Consider the following 17,253-nt stretch of genomic DNA (forward strand, 5'->3'; position numbering starts at 1 on the left):
ATTTTCTTCAAGATAACTTTACATCAAAAAGAACATTAAAAGTTCCATCCTTCCATTTGCTTTACATGGTTTCAGGGGGACTGGAGCCTATCTGCCACAGAAACTCATCAACATTTGAATCCAACAACAAGTCTGAAACTAATTGAAAAACTGCAGCCCCAGATGAACGTTGGCATGATATAGGCTGTGTCAAATGCTGAAGCAGTCCCTGTTTGACTTTTTGGAACTTGTCCTTTCTCAGGACAAAGTTGAATGTATGAGGATCAAAGCCAACAATGGCCTGGGACATCTCAGCAGATCCAGGATCAGCAACATGGAGACTGAGAGCCAAAACCAAACAGAGGTGTGTGCCAACCAATCAGCAGCAGCCCAAGCTGGTTACATTACATTACGCATTTGGCAGATACTTTTATCCAAAGCAACTTACAGGTAGGGAGCTAGGGTAAGGGGGTCTTGCCTAAGGACCCTTACTGGAGGTAGTACCTTTCATGCACAGGATTTGAACCCAGGTCACCTACATGAAAGGTGGCAATCTTACCACTACACTATCCATTCCAGGTTAACTTCCTGATGTGTCATAAGGTGATCAGATGTTTCAACAAAATACATCGAATAACACCTGGAGCTGCATTACAGACAGTAAGAGATGTCAAAGCAGCATCAAAGCTGAACAATGTGAACTTTAAACTTTATTGGATGTGAAATGAAATGTGCTGAAGAGCAGGATTTCTCCAGTCATCAGTCATCATGATGTGAGTGCTCAGCAGCATAGAAACATAAGAAGAAGCTCCACTTTAAGACTGTGTGATTACAATAATCATGGTTTCCTTGACCCCTCTCTCAAACCATCTGTCTTCTCTGTCCAGAATGTGGACATTACTGTCCTAAAAAGAGTGTTCCTCCTCCTTGAGATGTCGGTGCACTGCTGAGTCTTGACCTGAAGAGGTGGCTCTCCTATGTTGGGCCATGCGCTGGTGGAGCTGCTGTTTGGTCTCTCCTATAAAGAGGTCTGCACAGTCTTTGCTGCACTGCACACACGACACCACCCAGTTTGAGAAAACGTGAGAAAAGAGAGATTTAAATATCTGTAACATCACACTGTGTCAGTTTGTTCACAGGACTCACAACCTATAACACTGATGCTGCTTTCAGGGAACTTCTTCCTCTTATTGTTTGTTTTTTTCTAAACTTTAACTTTATCAATAAGTGGCAGACCAAACAGCACAGTTAGCTCTCCATCTGTGGCTTCCAAACATGACTGAAACTGAGGAATCTGCTGGAAACTCCACTTTACTTTGACCCGCTCCACCCAAACTCGTACCTGTGACAATCCTTAAACAATACGTGGAACAGAACAGTGAGAGTTCAACAGTTCTCAGCCCCACCACAAAACCTTTTCATTCATTCGGATGAAATCATCCTTTCTTCATCATATTCTCATTAATGATCAGAGCTGAGTCAGATTTCTTAGAAAAGGCCATCACTGACAACAGCAGAAAGTGACTAAATATACAGAACATAATTACAATGTTTTCAGTATTTTTATCTTGTGCTACTTTATACTTGTACTCCAGCACATTCAGAGACTCTGTTGTACATTTTAGTCCACTACATTGATCTGATAACTTCAGCAGATTCAGAGTGATACTAAAAAACATCAGAAAGAGCAGAATCAGATCATAGAATATGATGTAAGATCACACACATCACCTTTAATCATTCCGTAACACCTTATTCCAGAGTGCCATTCTACCTCATTTATTCTATTCTTTATGTTAAAGTATGTTTTCATGTGAATATTTTTGTAGTTTGAGTTAAATGAAAAGTAAATCTACAGTTTTTACCTGAAACAAAATCTCTGTGGTTCTGATTCTGTAACTTATGTCCAAGAATTCTTCTTCCACTTCTTGTCTCTGAGTACAAATGACATCTCCTGTAAGGACTGACATCATATAATATTGTTACATTTAGGTTTGATTTTAATCACTTTGAGGTTTCATGTCGTTCTTTTTGTTTTCTAAGTTTCTTCCAACGTCTCAGAACACATTCAGAAACAAGTTTGAAGTGTTTGGGCCCAAACAGGTGAAAGCAGAATATGATCCTGAAGCCAAGCAACTCTTCCAGCCACAGATGGTTTAAACAAATATCTTTGAAGCAAAGCAGTTACTTGTTGCCACCATGAGGGATGCTGGTGCTGTGACAGCCTCACTCCCATTTTCACAGAAACACAACTCATGATCAGGATGAATCCACAATTTATTATTCACAGAAAAACATCCAGAATCAGAACATTTAGTTAGTTACATTTAGTTTAGTTAGATCATTACTGAGAGTTTTCAGAACAGCAACAACATTTGATCTCTGAAACAAATCAAAGTAAGTTTAACCCTCTGGAGTCTAAGGCCTTTTCAGAGACTTTGAGGCAGTTGTCACCACCTTGACATTTTCAAGTATTTCAACTAACTGTGAACATCTCTGCAAAAGTGACACATATGGTTGTATTCTGAAAAGCCTAACAAAAAACAATATGAGAGTGAAGTGAATGTAATACAAACAAATTTTATTTAAATTGAGGGGAAACACAACTGTACAAAAAAACAAGTTTTAGAGGTCTTCAAACAGTGCAAGAAAACACACTATATTATTTTGGGATAATGTGGGATCAGACAGATGGAAGAGTTCAGACAAACTCAGCATGCTGCTGCCTCCTGCTACAGACCTCACATCCTCCATGTACCAACAGCTTCCCTGCCACACCTCAGCACATCTACATGAAACTATCACATCTATAGGAAAATAAACTATCGCCTCATCTGAATACAAAAAAAAGAGATGATTGTGGATTTTAGGAGGAGCAGCAGGCAGCTGAACAGCGTCTCCATCCTCGGTGAAGAGGTGGTTGAGGATTACAGATACCTGAGGGTTCACCTGGACAGCAGACTGGACTGGAAATGCAACACTGAGGCTGTCTACAAGATGGGACATTCAGTAAACTATTCCTATAACTGTATGTATGCTAACTGAGTTGGCATGGGTTGGTGCACTAAACACATGTTACAGAGTTTAATATTTCTGCATCTTTTAGTAAAAACAGGAAAGAATGAGTGTATATTTCCAGCCAAATTCCCAATAAAGCTGCTCTCATCCACATATTTTTCTGTTTCTTCTGTCAGACGGCTAAACTGAAAATCAGCCCATTAAGACTACGTGTCAACTCGTGGTCACTTAAAGCATGTCCAGACTGTCGCTCTGCTCTAATAAAATCCTGATTTTGTAACCGCAGCCTCATCTGAGAAAAATCACCCTTCAGGTGACTTAAAGACAACATGTTGGCAGCGATTTCAGCTGCACTTACATGCAGCGTGATGTCCCACAGAGAAAGTTAGAGGCAGCAGAAAGTCATGAAGGTTTCCTACACAGTCTATCCCGTGCATGTACGCTGGGACAACATGGTGGTCCAGTTAAATGGACGAGTACACCTGGAACTGAAGCTGGACTTACCTGTGCATGCAAGCGTTCTGAATGTCCTGATCAAGATAAAAATATGTAACATACAGAACAAAAAGCATCCATCTCCAGCTGAAAACATGAAACCTGCAGACTACACATAAATTGTTCCACTGGGGACACCGACCCAAGTTGGTTATTAGGAGGAAATTTCATAAATATCCTCAAAACCAGTTTTCCTCAGTGTGCAGACTTCAGGTTTTTGCTTTAAGTTTTGTACAAAGAAAATAGACTCAAATGTAACCTCTCTTCTATGCATATTCAGAACTTATTTAAATCTCTTCCAGAAAAACTCTTGTTTTGATCGTTTTCTTTAAAATAAAGATTTTTAAAAAGCTAATTGACCATGTGCTCTGTTTTACATATAACATCAGTTATAGAGGTAAACACGCAAAGTTAGCATATTGACGGGTTTCAAATATATTTTTCAGTGGCGGCCGTGCTTTGGCTCACTGGGCCTTCAGTGCGGGTTTACCGTCCATTCAGAGTCGCTATTTAAATCCGTCCTGAGTGCCCACATGGATCTGGATCTCACTAACCGTGCTGTATGCCAATAAACACAGAGAGGCAGCTGTTAGAAGACTTTCTTCTGCAGGTTTCCTTCTGATTTATTTATTTTTTAAACACTTATTCAGCGGCAGGATGTTTATTCATCAATTAGCCTACTAATAATGAACTATGAGAAGCATTTCACGTGTTGAGAGCAGCTACCATTGTTATTGTTATTATTATCACGTATATCAGCAGATCAGAATATTTGATCATTTATATTTACAATTTAATATTTATATATGTTAATAAAATACATAATACTCACAAGAGTTCCTGATTATTATCTATTTATTGCCATAACACTGAGATGCTCCATATGTTAGTCCATTGTTGCCAGTTAACTGCAGCCTTGCACCTTTCAGCAGCAGCTGTTACCGCTGAGCAATCAGTTCCCTCTGCACTGAGGATCATATGAAAGCAGCTCCTGCAGCTTCAGGTTAGTGTCACAGGGCTCTGAACTTTGTGTTAGTGCAGTTTGGCAGGAGCAGGTCCCAGGCAAGCTTTAATTATATTGCACCAGAATGAGGTGAGTAACTTCTAGTCTATCCCAGTGCTTCTAAGGCCCAATCCCAATTCTATTTTCTACCCCTTCGCCTACCCCTCGCCCCTACCCCTCGCCCCTTCAAACGGAGGGGTAGGCGAAGGGCTAAGAATGTCACCCCTTCGAATTGGGACAGCACTTCACACTCACGAACGTAATAAGTTCGCGCCGTCAGTTGTTACGTAACCAAAAGCGACAGCTTTAGCCAGAAGTAAACAAACATGCCTGCTGTAGTGGTGTTCGCGCTGTCCTGGGCTATTCGGATATTTTTAGAAATATCTGCGTCGAATCGACGGAGTGCCATCAGGCGAAGGCGTCTTCGACATCTGGGAGCATTGCTGGATCTTGTTACGGTATGTAGAATTATAAATTAATACAAATAACGCGTGTGAGTGAGCAGCTGGTAGCTTCCAGAGCCGGCGTGTGAAAATGATTGTGTGTTTGTGTTTGAAAGTGCTTCTAACTGTACATTTGTGATATCGTGTAATATAGAAACAATTTGCTTGTCTCGTTGGATTTGCTGATTCATTGACTGGAGTAGTATCCCAACCTGGCTAACCTAGCTGAAAGCATAAGCTAATGTTTAGCCTTTGTTACTCGCCTCGTTCCGTTTGGGATAAACATGCAGCTCATGCGTTTTTGAAGCGGTTTTCTTTGTACCAGGTTCAGATTTGATGACTTAAATAAATGCACTGCATTGTGTGTGCTATCAATGTGTTGGTTTGGGAGGATGAAAGCCTGATCTTTCCATGTTTTTCTTTCCAGCAGACGGGTCGTCCTACAAATTATTGCCCATTGGACCACAACATGTACCCCAATTTTTTTGTTATCCCTTGTATAATAAATCTCTTCATACCAATATCCGTTCCAGTCGTTCATATGATATTGATGTGATAATCATGCTCACAAACCTTTTGTCCTTAATTTATTTTATTAGGCTCACATTACAGACTGGTAAGGCAGCTTATTTTCAGAAATAACAGCTTAAAGTGTCTGCTGTAAAGTGTGTGGTGCAAATATGGACAATAAACAGTATGAATATAAACAGTATGAAGATAAACGGGCAACAGTGCAATCATCGAGAACGAGATGACCGGAGGAGCAGGAACAGCGGAGGGCGCATCGGAGGTGCTGCATGGGCTCAGTGATGTTCTGGGGGAACAAGACACGATATGACATTATAGCATGCACTTTCATCCATTGTAAAAAATTTAAAAAAGGTGTTTCAGAATGCGGTAGTGGTGGCTGTGTGTACAATAGGTGCATGGCGCATCAACTCACCGTAAAGTTTGTCTATCATGCGCTCAAACCGAGCTAAAAAGCGCTCCGTTTTCTGCTCGTGGCGCTTCTGCTCCTTCAGGCTCTCCTGTATCAGGTAATCCATTATGGGATTGGACTTCCTACTTCTTTTTGGGGATGGGGATGACTTTAGAAACAGATCTTCGTTTGGGGCGCTAAACCTGATCAGGCTCTTTGTGCTTGAGTCCCTGTGAATCAGTCACGTATATGAATACTTGTGATAATAGGTAGCGAAATGACGCTCATGTCACTCAAAAGGAACTTCTCTATGGTTAACCAACTACATTGCTTGTAAATACTCGTGTTACAATTTAAAAAACGAAAACTCTTTCGCAGCACCTTCACATGCATTGACCGATTACTCCATGTAAAATAGCGACTTTTCCCATGTGTGTTTATAACAGAAAATAACTACACATTGCCACCATATTAAACTCACACAATACACCAGTTATCACAACCTAAAACGATTAAAACAGTTAAATTATGGCAAAAAAAATAGAAGAACTTACATTTGTGTGGTGCTCTCGCTTCTGCCATTTTTAAAAAGACTCGCGATCTCCCGGTAGTCGCGTTGTACTCTGGGAAATATATCATACCCCTTCAAACGGAGTCTGCCTGGCCGAACCCCTCCGTTTCAAGGGCTACAACGGAGGGGTAGGGCTAAGGGGAAGGGCTTTGGAAGAGTATTGGGACAACACTACCTCTACACGTGAACGCGCAAAACGGAGGGGAAGGGGTAAGGGGTAGGGCCAAGGGGTGAATTGGGATTGGGCCCAAGTGGTGGCACTGAACCTCTGCTGCCTTAAATGTCTGAGGCAAGCAGAACCTCATTTGGTTGCAGCATTACACTATGAATATGCAGTTAAGGTCAACAGGACTGGGCATGTTAAGGGGAGGTGGTGGTTGGATCCCACTGGTCTCTAAATGTACTCAGAACTTCATATGAGATGTCCCTGTTTCTGCAGGGTTTTGTGGATTTCTTGTGTGCTGATTGGAAGCATCACCTGCATTCCTGCACAAAGCGGTAAGCTGATCCCAATCAAATCAGCAACTAAAAGCAGTTTAAATTGACTCTGGGTTTAAATGGAAGGCTGATCTTAATTCTGTTTCCTCACCCATGTATTCAGTTTATGGACAAGATCTATCTAAGCCAACGTATCAGAAAGCAGCTGGAACCAGTGGTTCTGCAGCACAGCAGCATGGCGCTCAGGGAGGTCAGTCTGGAGCTCCTGGCAGCAATTACCAGTTTGAAGATGGGAGCTGGAGCCTTTCATCTGACACCAGCGGCGAGGACGAGCCAGTCTTCACTCCTGTGACCGACGAGGATCAAGTCTACGCTTACAAATCTCGGTCCCGCTACAACAAGAAGCGTGTGCTGTTCAGCCAGTTCCGCTACAGCCCAACAGAATCTGAGCCAGACCACGGCAAAACATCTCAGCACAAGGTTCAAGTTCAGAGCGGCTTCTGAGGATCTTTCTGGTGAGGCTCATTTTCCTCTGCATGTGTGCTCTCTGTAGCTGCTGGTAGGTGACTGACTTTCTTTGTCTTGCAGATCTGCATATTCTAGAGTCATCGCTGCTGCTGCCGCTTGAATAAATGGCTTTTAACTTGAATACTTTGTTGCACCATCAAATGGCTCCTAGCTGTCTCTGGGTCATCCAGTTGTGGGTTGGAGGGGATAGTTGAGGGCCTGACAGGTTGACATGACTTAATCCTATAAATAAGGTGTTGGCATTAACTTATGGACAGTTTCTGCTCAAAGGTGAGCTTATGAAGGTCTTGACGGCTTCAGCTTGGAATGCATTCCCAACTAAAAATGGCTGAAAAGCTGACAGCAGCTCCCTGACAGCAGTGGGTAAAGGTGTGGCCTTGAGCTCTATCAGAAGATTCCACTGCTGCATATTGTGCTGAGGGGGAAACCTTTCCACTCTGTAGCAATCCTCGCCCTACAGCTCTGGGTAAGGGCAGACACATCAGATGCTGGGGCCATGTGAAACCTGGACAGTAGTTTCTGCAAGTCCATGACCGAGGATGGCTTCATAAATATCTTCTGTGGCTGCAAAGGTCTTGTACTCTGCATATTTGTAATGAAGCTTGTGCTGCACAAATCAAAAGATGTGGCAGCTACTTTTAGTGAAGTTGCTTGGGAACAAAATGTATTGCCTCAATGTTGTCACTTACTCACTACCTGGAAGTAAGTTGGATCAGGTGGTGGGCGGCAAACATCTAGTGGAGGACCCTGTTCATGACATCTTAAACACAAAGCTGAGTATTTTTATTAAATCTATACATTACCATTGAGGTTGGGTCATGGAAACTGAAAGGAGCCTCTCAGCCTCAATAGCAGAGGTGTGGCCAGAAGGTCATCATTGCCTATCAGGACAGTAGCATAGGACCTGCTTGTGAATATTAGCATGTAGGGAAACATTAAAGCTGAAGAAAAAGGCCTTTTGTGTTGGGTTGTTCAGGAGGTTGACCTGAAGCAGGTACCAGGTGGCCAAAAGGGCTGCGTCATCAGTAGCTGCTCAAGCTAAAATTCAGGTATGGGAAGAATTTGTCATCTGTTCCCATTTCTTTGGTTGCATCTATAAAATAACAGTTTGACATGCATGAAATGGCATTTTTGCAGAAAACGGGTGATTCCCTGAGATGCATCTGGACCTTCAGCTGTTCAATGAAGCCTCATCAGAAACGGTCTCCATGGAAGGGTGGCTGTCAAGAAGCCGTTCTTAAGGAGGGAAACGGGGAGAAAAGGCTGAGCTGAGCCAAAGGACACAAGAAGTGGACTGAAAATCAGTGGCAACGGGGAAAGTTAGAGTTGGAGCCCGGGGAGGGTTAGAATAAATCAAACAACTCTCATGGATTCTGTTCATTACATCAGATTTTACAGATCAAACATCTATTTTGTTCTACATTTGGATGCAAGAAGACGAGCCAGGTGTTGGAAAATATTCAGTTAAGTCGTGAGCTGTACAACCACACAGTGGACTGCACAAAAGCATTCACTATCCTGTCTGGAACATGAACAAACATGTGTGATTAATACTGGGCATAATGCAACATCAAATGTTCCATCTATATGTGAGAATCAGATGTCTTACCTGGTCGTCCCTACAGCAAGGACACTGCCTGTGGGGACTACTTGCACATAGTCGACATATACTGACATAATTAAAAGAAAAACTTCTGTGGACTTGTTTCCACACTTTAAGTCACTCACATTGTTAACCTGCAGGTTGCAGTTTAAATATGAACATGATAAAGTCTGGTCTTTGTTGGATTTTATGAAAGTAATTATGAGGACAGATGATGTGAACTACTGTAACAAATGTTAGTTTTCAGAATTAAAACAACCTGGGGATATAAATATTCTCATTTTCATAAATAAATATGAAGTTCAGGTGTGACAGTCAACATTTTACAGTAAAAAAAAAAAAGACTCAAACTTAGACCCATATTAAAAAAGAGCATTATTCAAATAGACACATTTTCCCTTTTAAATGAGTTAAAAATGTAACTTTAACTTCAGTGTATTTTCAGTACAGTTCCACCTCACTGATGGCTGGTAAAGCCTCCACAGTACAAAGAACAGAAAACAGTCGCCTACAGACTATAAAGTGCTCAAATGTCACATTTCCCATGTTGGAAGTTTGCTGTGTCACAGGGAGTCTGTGGGAGTCTTTGGTTCTCACAAGGCAACAAGTTTTCAGGAGGAATGATGGAAATCCACAGAAATCATCAAGACAAATTTGAGAAACAGTTACAGATATGAACGAAATGATGGCACAAGGTGCTTTAAACATTTAACCTCCGTTATGTCCTGTTTAATCAAGTTCATCTGAAATAAATCTAAGATCTCCTCCATATCACTTAATAAAAGAGCAGCTCTGCATCATGTTGTCTCACGTTTCTACATCTCAGCTCAGATATTAATCTGAGCTTTAAACATCAAACATCAGAGTGCGCAGAAGGCAGTTAGCGTGACTTTAGGAAGAATACACCCTCTGCTATGTTCCAAACACATCCATGCTTCTAGATCCTCTGGATGAGAGAGCTGCAGAGCTCCTTATTCCTGCCAAGGAGTCAACATTATGTTAGAGTTATTTCCAGAACTCAGCAGGTTAACTTACTAAGACTCCAGTCTTATGTCACGCTGAGCTCACTTTTTTCCCCTTGAAACCCAACTAGCAGCTCCCACTAGTGAAGTGGACAAGTGATGTGTTGGACCCCAATTTCATGAATGTGACGTCTTTGTGACGTATTAGAACCGAGGTTATAACCTGGAGTCCTTCAGACCAAATCTCTGTCACTCCCCTCACACTCCCCAGCCAGAGATTAGGGGCCCACAGTGATCTGCAGGACTTTGGTCCAGATGTTTAACACCGTATCTGACCAAGCGTAATTCACCTTCTTTAAAACATCCCATGTTCATTCCTCACATGTTGCAACAAACCTTTTTAAATGTCAGAAGTGTTCATTTTCAGAGCTGAATTGAATGCAGCACGATCTGACTGGGTCCCAGGTGAGGTTTATGAGTGTAATTAGAGCAGGTAGAGCACCAATATAAAGTCAGCTGCAGCCTCAGATGAGTTACAGCACAAATCTTCTCTCAACAGCAGTCACTAGATTGCTGTTTTTGACCAGTTTTATCTGAATTGTGTTGCTTCTGTTTTGTCTTGTTCAACATGTTGTTTAAGGTTTTCTTCAGGTGAGTCTTCATGTTTAATGGTTTAGGTTTTTGTTCTCCTATATACTAAAGTTTCTTTCTTTTCTTTTGAAATCCAAACAGCATGACTAACCATGCTGTCATACTTTGCTTCAACTAATTTCTGGGCTCAGGTCAAAATAGTGGGTCCTCTGGCTCTGGTAGTAGCACCTCTGGGTACGGCAGCGGCTCCTCTGGGTCTGGCTACGGCAGCGTCTCCTCTGGGTCTGGCTACGGCAGCGGCTCCTCTGGGTCTGGCTACGGCAGCGGCTCCTCTGGGTCTGGCTACGGCAGCGGCTCCTCTGGGTCTAATGCTGGCTTTACTGCGCAGGACGCAGACTTTGCTCGTTTCCTCGCTGCCCTAATGAACTTGAAGATCGACAGTTCTTTCCCACAGTCTGCCTGGACCTCCGACCAGGTCCCTGAGGACACATCTGAGATGCGCACTGTATACCCTTCATCCCACATCGTCCAGTCCAGCAATGGCTACCAACGAGCCCGCGACTCCAGTTCATACGCCAAATACTCCCAGGATGCTTTTGACCACGCTGATGCCAAGACTGGGTCTAAAGGGCAGAAGTTGTACTAAGGTAAAGCTGGACTAGTGTCTGAAGTATTGAGACTCCTGTATCAATACTGACCCCTTCTGTTTTCTGCAGGTGACTCTCATGGACACTTCCATGGAGATTCCAACATGTGGCTGAACTCTGGCAAAATAAACTTGACCAATAAAATGTGGTCTGTGTATTGAATACTTTAACTCGAGGTTTGTTTTCACTTCATAGAGGATTGAGTCTTCACCACACCCACTGAGGCTGACTCTGCTTTTGAAGGGCAAACTGAATACTGCTGCTTTAAATTCCACCACTACATGTTTCCTTCTCCTCATGGTTGAATTGCATTACACAAACCCAGACCAAAATAACTTGAAGCTCAATACAGTGGCCCTGCTTGACCTTATGCCATGAAGGTGTTTCAGTTAAATCTGCACTCGCTTGCCTTTTCCAAGCTTTAATTGCATGTGACTCGTTAGCCTATGCTACGTAGCCTTGCCCCTCCTCTGCTTGGCACCACTTGGTGTCTTCTGTGTGCCTCATCAGAGCCATACATCCCTCTTAACCAACTGTCTCGACTTGCCCTCTGTGTGTGCGGCCTTTGTTCATCTCACCTGGGACACCAGCTGGGGGGCTATGACACTGTGCTTCATACAGACTCGGTCCTTAACATGGCATCACATCTTCCCATGTTGGTTTTCATCCTACACAAGACTTAAATATCTCCTCTGCTTATGTTTTCCTGATTCTACCACATGCGGAAGATGCATTTTCAAATTCCCTCGAGTGCAAAGCGACATGATCAATTTGCAAAATATTTTTTAACTCCTTCGATTCAGCTCACTTGCTATTAAACTAGCAATAGTTGGCACGATCAAACTTTCGAAGTACTCTCCCACAGTAGGCTCTCTGATACGGCCCTCTAAAAAAGGTCTCCAAACAGTTCTAGAAGAGTCTCAGTGAATGGAAGTGTGGAAATTATTAGACCTTTTGCAGAGTGGACTGGAGAGCTGTCCAGGGTGTACCCTGACTCTTTCAATTGGCAGCAGGGATAGGCTAAAGCAGAGATACTCATTATGCGGCTCCTCAAGCTTTAATTGGTGGCTCGCACTCGCATAGTAGCTTATAACAATATGGTAACAATAACAATTTTTTTCAAATAACATACAGCGAATACTGCACAGTATTAAGTATTTCTATTAAGTTTGTGTTTTTGTAGTATAAAGTATTTTTATTAAGTATTAATTAAGGCTTAATGGTGTTTCCTAAAGGGGGCACTGTTAAACCTGGCAACGCAGCCCGCTTAAACCACCGTCACACTTGACCGCAGTGCACGCTAGCTCCTTTAGCCAGCGCGAGATGCAGGCACAATGGGTCGGTTTTTAATTAAAAAAGGACTAAACCATGCTCATCTTGAATGTCTCACTATGATTGCAACAAACTACAAATACAACATGAAGAAAGTCAAGGACATGCATGCCAGCTTCCAGTATTGAGTATTAAGTATTCCAGTATTCAGGTAAATGCGGTCTTAATTGAAAATGTATTGGCTGTGTTGTTTCTTTTTTTGTGGGATGTTTTATATTTAGAAATGCATATTTGCAAGAGGGGACTTAGTATGTGTTCATAAAAGTGGCTCTTCCCTTGATTTTGCTCTGCCAATGTGGCTCTTGTGGAAAAAAATAGTATCACTGGGCTAAAGGCTTCCACTACCCTAAACTGGATACATTGAGTAAAGTAAATGGATGGTAAGATAGTTCCAGTGAGGAACCTTGGAGTTATTTTTGACCAGAAGTTATCATTCAAGGCACATAAAACAGGTTTCTAGGACTGCCTTCTTTCACCTTTGTAATATTGTTAAAATCAGGAATGTCCTGTCTCATGATGCAGTAAAACTGGTCCAGGCATTTGTTACTTCAGGATTTGACTACTGTAATTCTTTATTATTGCATTCAGAGAATGCAACATCAATAGGCATGTTCTGGCACAACCTGCCATTACAGAGTGGAAAGGCAACAAGTTGCCTATTAAAGCACAATAGTAGAGTGGTACAGGATAGGGTTGTCAAAGAATATTCCAAATTCAAATAGGTTTTAAAAACAGACAGTTGAAGGTGAAAATGAAAATGAAAATCGAATGTGGAAAAACATCTGCGCAGCCGCCGTCTGCCCTGAGTCGGCACACTGCATGACGGGGTCAGGGAAAGGTCACAGGAGTCACTGTCTGGTAAAGCATCACTGCTGAAAGTTGATTCACATGAAGATGGCAGAAAGTTCAGAACCCAACTCGACCGCAGGCGCAAAGAAAGTGATTTTAACCCCCAAAAATATATATAAAGCCCCGCCTGGCACTACTTCAGATTTTGGTTAGATGGAAAAATTTTGGAGCCTTGAGACAAAGTTGTATACGAGCTACAGTTAGCTTGTCAGTCGACCACAAGCAACATGAGGTTAATTCTTGAAAATGTTCACCAAAATAGACTTGGCATAACATGAAACAAATTGTTAAGTTTCAACTTGAATAAACTACCTATTCAAGTAGTTAAGTCAGTTTGTCCCGTTATTGACGGGAAGCTGCCGTTGCCTGGCAGTTTGAAAGCCTGCAGATGCGCATGTGTGTCATTGACATGTGCTAATACAGATGTCTGATTACATCGTTTTAGAAGGAATATGCAATCATTTTTGACAGCCCTAGTATATGGATGCCCAGAGACAAAAATAGAAATGTTCATTATCCACTGGCTTGCCATTACTTTAGCATTCCGTCTGCAGGGTTTGGGGGAAAAAACCCAGACAAGGTCATCATATGACAAGACTGCCAAAGACAGCACTGGCTGTGGCTTAACTGCAGAAGAATATTTAAGAAGTATCCAGCCAAGTATTTCAAGCACAATGTTTGTTTGGCAAGCCTTCAGGTTGGCTACGTGCACTCAGCAATCTATAGAAGGGGTTGCGTCTGGCTGCCATGTACAGGTGTAGAGAAATGGCTGTAAAGGATGCTGTAGCTGATCGCTATAGTCAATTGAGCAACTATTTAACACTTCCATAGCAATTCCTCTCAAGATGCAGACCTTTGAGAAGCCATGTTTGAAACCGAAAGCAGAATGTCCGAGTCAAATATGACAGGCGATGCCTGCCATTTGCCTTGAACCCAGATGTTATTCACAGGCCATCGTTTCCCTTAATCATTCTGAAGCAAGATCATGTGACAAGATTTTATTCAAAGACTAAAAAGAATCTTATGCTGTTGGGATTCAGCTTTCCAATCTGAAACAGAACCAGATTAGTTACAGCATTGAGATAAAGACATTTGCAGGTACCACTCAACATACCCTCTGCACATCATGTTCAGCTCTAGCGGGCACTTGGGAAGAACTTTTTCTGCTGCCCAGAACCATGGCTGTCAGTAATATGCTCCTTCAAGTAGTGGACATCCTGAAAGTAGTCTTTGCCCTTCTCATGCTGCTGGCTGAAGGTGCTGTAGGTTCCAGAGGGGTACAAGCCGTACAAAAGCCTGTAGTCAAAGTTAGGAGATCCACCCACACCAAAGCGTGGCACCAGTACGGTTGCGGATCCCGGTCCAGACCCTTGGCGGTCATCCGGGTAGCCGAATTCCTCCGTCTGCTGCTGGTAATTCCCGAGTTCAGCTTCCTTTGTGACACTGGAGGTCTCCCCTGACTGGAGGACAGGGCCAGGTGGTGACAGAGGGGCTGCAGGGAGAACGTCAGTGAGGCTGAGGGCTTGGGCTGACGCATCCTCAAAGACTGAGGGAGCAATAGCCCACTGGGTTTCTGTGTGGAGACATTTCACAATTAGTTCTTTTCACAGCAGAAGTTCTGATAGCACAGAGTCTTACCATCGCAGTTTCTTAGGATGTAAAGTTAAAAGCTCCACCCCCCTCTCCAGAGATTTTGAGCAGACTGAATGAGAAGCACAGGTGCAATGCTCGGGTTCCCTTTGGTGCCCCAGTAAGGCTGCTTAAAGTGAAAGGCGTTTCCTCCAAGCAGAAGGGAGCCATTATTACACACCTGAGCATCATTTTGTGTTTTAATACATATGTTCTGAAAAAAAATAAAAAATCCAAACAGCAGGTTTCGGCTTCATAATAGAGCTCGGCAAGATTTGCTAGTGACTACATGAAAACGCACAGACACCTTTAGGCTTCCAAACACATTTTGGGCCATCTACACTCCAAGCAGAAGATTTACCTTGTGGTCCAGATTGGGCAGCTCCAGCGTCAGATCCTACGTCAACAGGCACATAAGTGACAGTAGAGTATCCTGTTGCAGGCAGGCCAGAGCTCAAGCTGCTCAATGCTGGACCCGTCTGAACAGCCTGTGGGACTCCAGAAGCTTGCACAGCCATTTGCACGGGCACAACGGAGCCAGAGCTGCTGAATCTTGGGTCTCCCTGAAGAGCACCTTGGACAAGGCCAGGAGCTTGGACAAGGCCGGGAGCTTGGACAAAACCGGGAGCTTGGACAACCAGTTGCGTTGGCACAAATGAGCCATAGCCGCTGAGTCTTGGGTCTGCCTGAAGAACAGGTTGACTTAGACCAGAGGCTTGCACAGGTGTCGCCATATAAACGTCACTGGAAGCAGTGTTGGGCACGGTCACCGGGCGGCCAGCGGCTGCTCCCTGGTAAGAGCCAAAATTAGCTGCAGCTCTTGTGCGCTGCTGCTCTGGCCTGCTGATTTTGAACCTGGGTGCATGAGAACAAGTTTAGCAGAAGCTAATTCAAGCAAGCATGTAATGTTTTACCACAACAGATGATAGCACACCTTTAGTGGGAAAACCCCATGTAGCAGCAGTCAACAAGGCAAAGAGGGAAACCCTGAAATTATGTACAGCAAAGAGTAAGAATGCAATATTAACTAATGTTTCCAATCAATCAAACAAACAAACAAAAACTGTAAAAGGCAGCTTGTGCTTATACCTCAGGAAGAACCCAGCAGCTGTCATGGTGAAAACAAGCTATGAGAGGAAACAGCAAGGGTGAAGGTTTATAAATAATGCCACAGACCAGCCCAGACCAATCAAAGCTTAACGTGCTAACAACAGACAGCTGCTTGTGAGGGACTATCAGGACAGGTGGACGCTGGAGGCTCATCTGGTTGCTCTGGTATCAGCCTCATTGTCTCCTTGCCTCCACCCTCCTGTCTGTGCTAAAGGCACTTAGTCACTGCCAAATATTTTACTGTCGTAAAATAGCTCTACCCAAATTGTCGTAATTCTCAGATTTTCTATTTCAGTTAAACGTAGAAGCTGGAAATAACATCCTAGATGTTGAGTTTTCACACCGACCCACTCACACATTTAACAAGTTAACTGAGGCCTGTAGAGTCTGAGATGTAGCTCTTATTGGTCCTTTAAAGGAGACATGTTTTGCCCTTTTTGGGACAATTTCCCGAGGTCTTACTGAAATGTATGAGACAGGTCAGGAGCTCCTGGTCTTATTGGCCAAGTTTTTCCCCCAAAAGTGTATTTTATTTCCTAAACATGATGCTTTTCTAACTTTAACCCAGTACTTTTAATGTTTTACACCTTTTGACCAAGTAGTTTTGGAAAAAAAGGTGAAAAACGAATGAAGGAAACAACGGTCTCACAGCAGTTCAAAGACTGGTGTCAAACACAAGTCCCGTGTTTAGGAGATGGTTGACTATCCTCTGCATCCTTTTTAATCTCCTGACTTGGTCAGTATTACTTGTTGATAATCCAGCGGTGCAGGATGATGTTTCCTGTTAGTTTTGGCAGAACTGGTGCTCAGCTGCTGGCACAGAGGAATAACTGGCCCAGCAAAGAGCCTCCAACAAATAACCAACCGGATGATCCAGAACTTCCTGCAGCTAAACAAAGATAAAACAGAGGTCATTGTCAGCTGTTAAAAATCTGAGCTCAGCTTCAGGCTGTGATGTTAAAAAGCACAAACCAAGCAAGAATCTGGGTGTTATTATGGACTCAGAGCTGAACTTCAGCAGCCAGATCAGGTCAGTTAGGAAGTCAGCCGACTATCACCTGGAGAATATTTCCAGGATTAAAGGACTTCCTTCCCTGGTTACCTGTCAGATTTTATTACTCATTTTAAAATCTTTC

At 43.0% G+C, this 17,253-nt stretch overlaps 1 long non-coding RNA gene across 1 annotated transcript; it reads right to left on the reverse strand.

Moving 5' to 3' along the window:
- Nucleotides 1–5,699: 5,699 nt before the first annotated feature.
- Nucleotides 5,700–6,633, reverse strand: LOC142391897 (uncharacterized). Its single transcript, XR_012770629.1, has 3 exons — nucleotides 6,412–6,633; nucleotides 5,882–6,087; nucleotides 5,700–5,752 (listed from the first exon to the last, which is right to left on the reverse strand). It is a non-coding gene; the product is annotated as an uncharacterized LOC142391897 (long non-coding RNA).
- Between the last annotated feature and the right edge of the window lie 10,620 nt (nucleotides 6,634–17,253).

The sequence above is a fragment of the Odontesthes bonariensis genome, chromosome 11, assembly GCF_027942865.1.
Source record: "Odontesthes bonariensis isolate fOdoBon6 chromosome 11, fOdoBon6.hap1, whole genome shotgun sequence".
In the NCBI taxonomy this organism is placed as follows: domain Eukaryota; kingdom Metazoa; phylum Chordata; class Actinopteri; order Atheriniformes; family Atherinopsidae; genus Odontesthes; species Odontesthes bonariensis.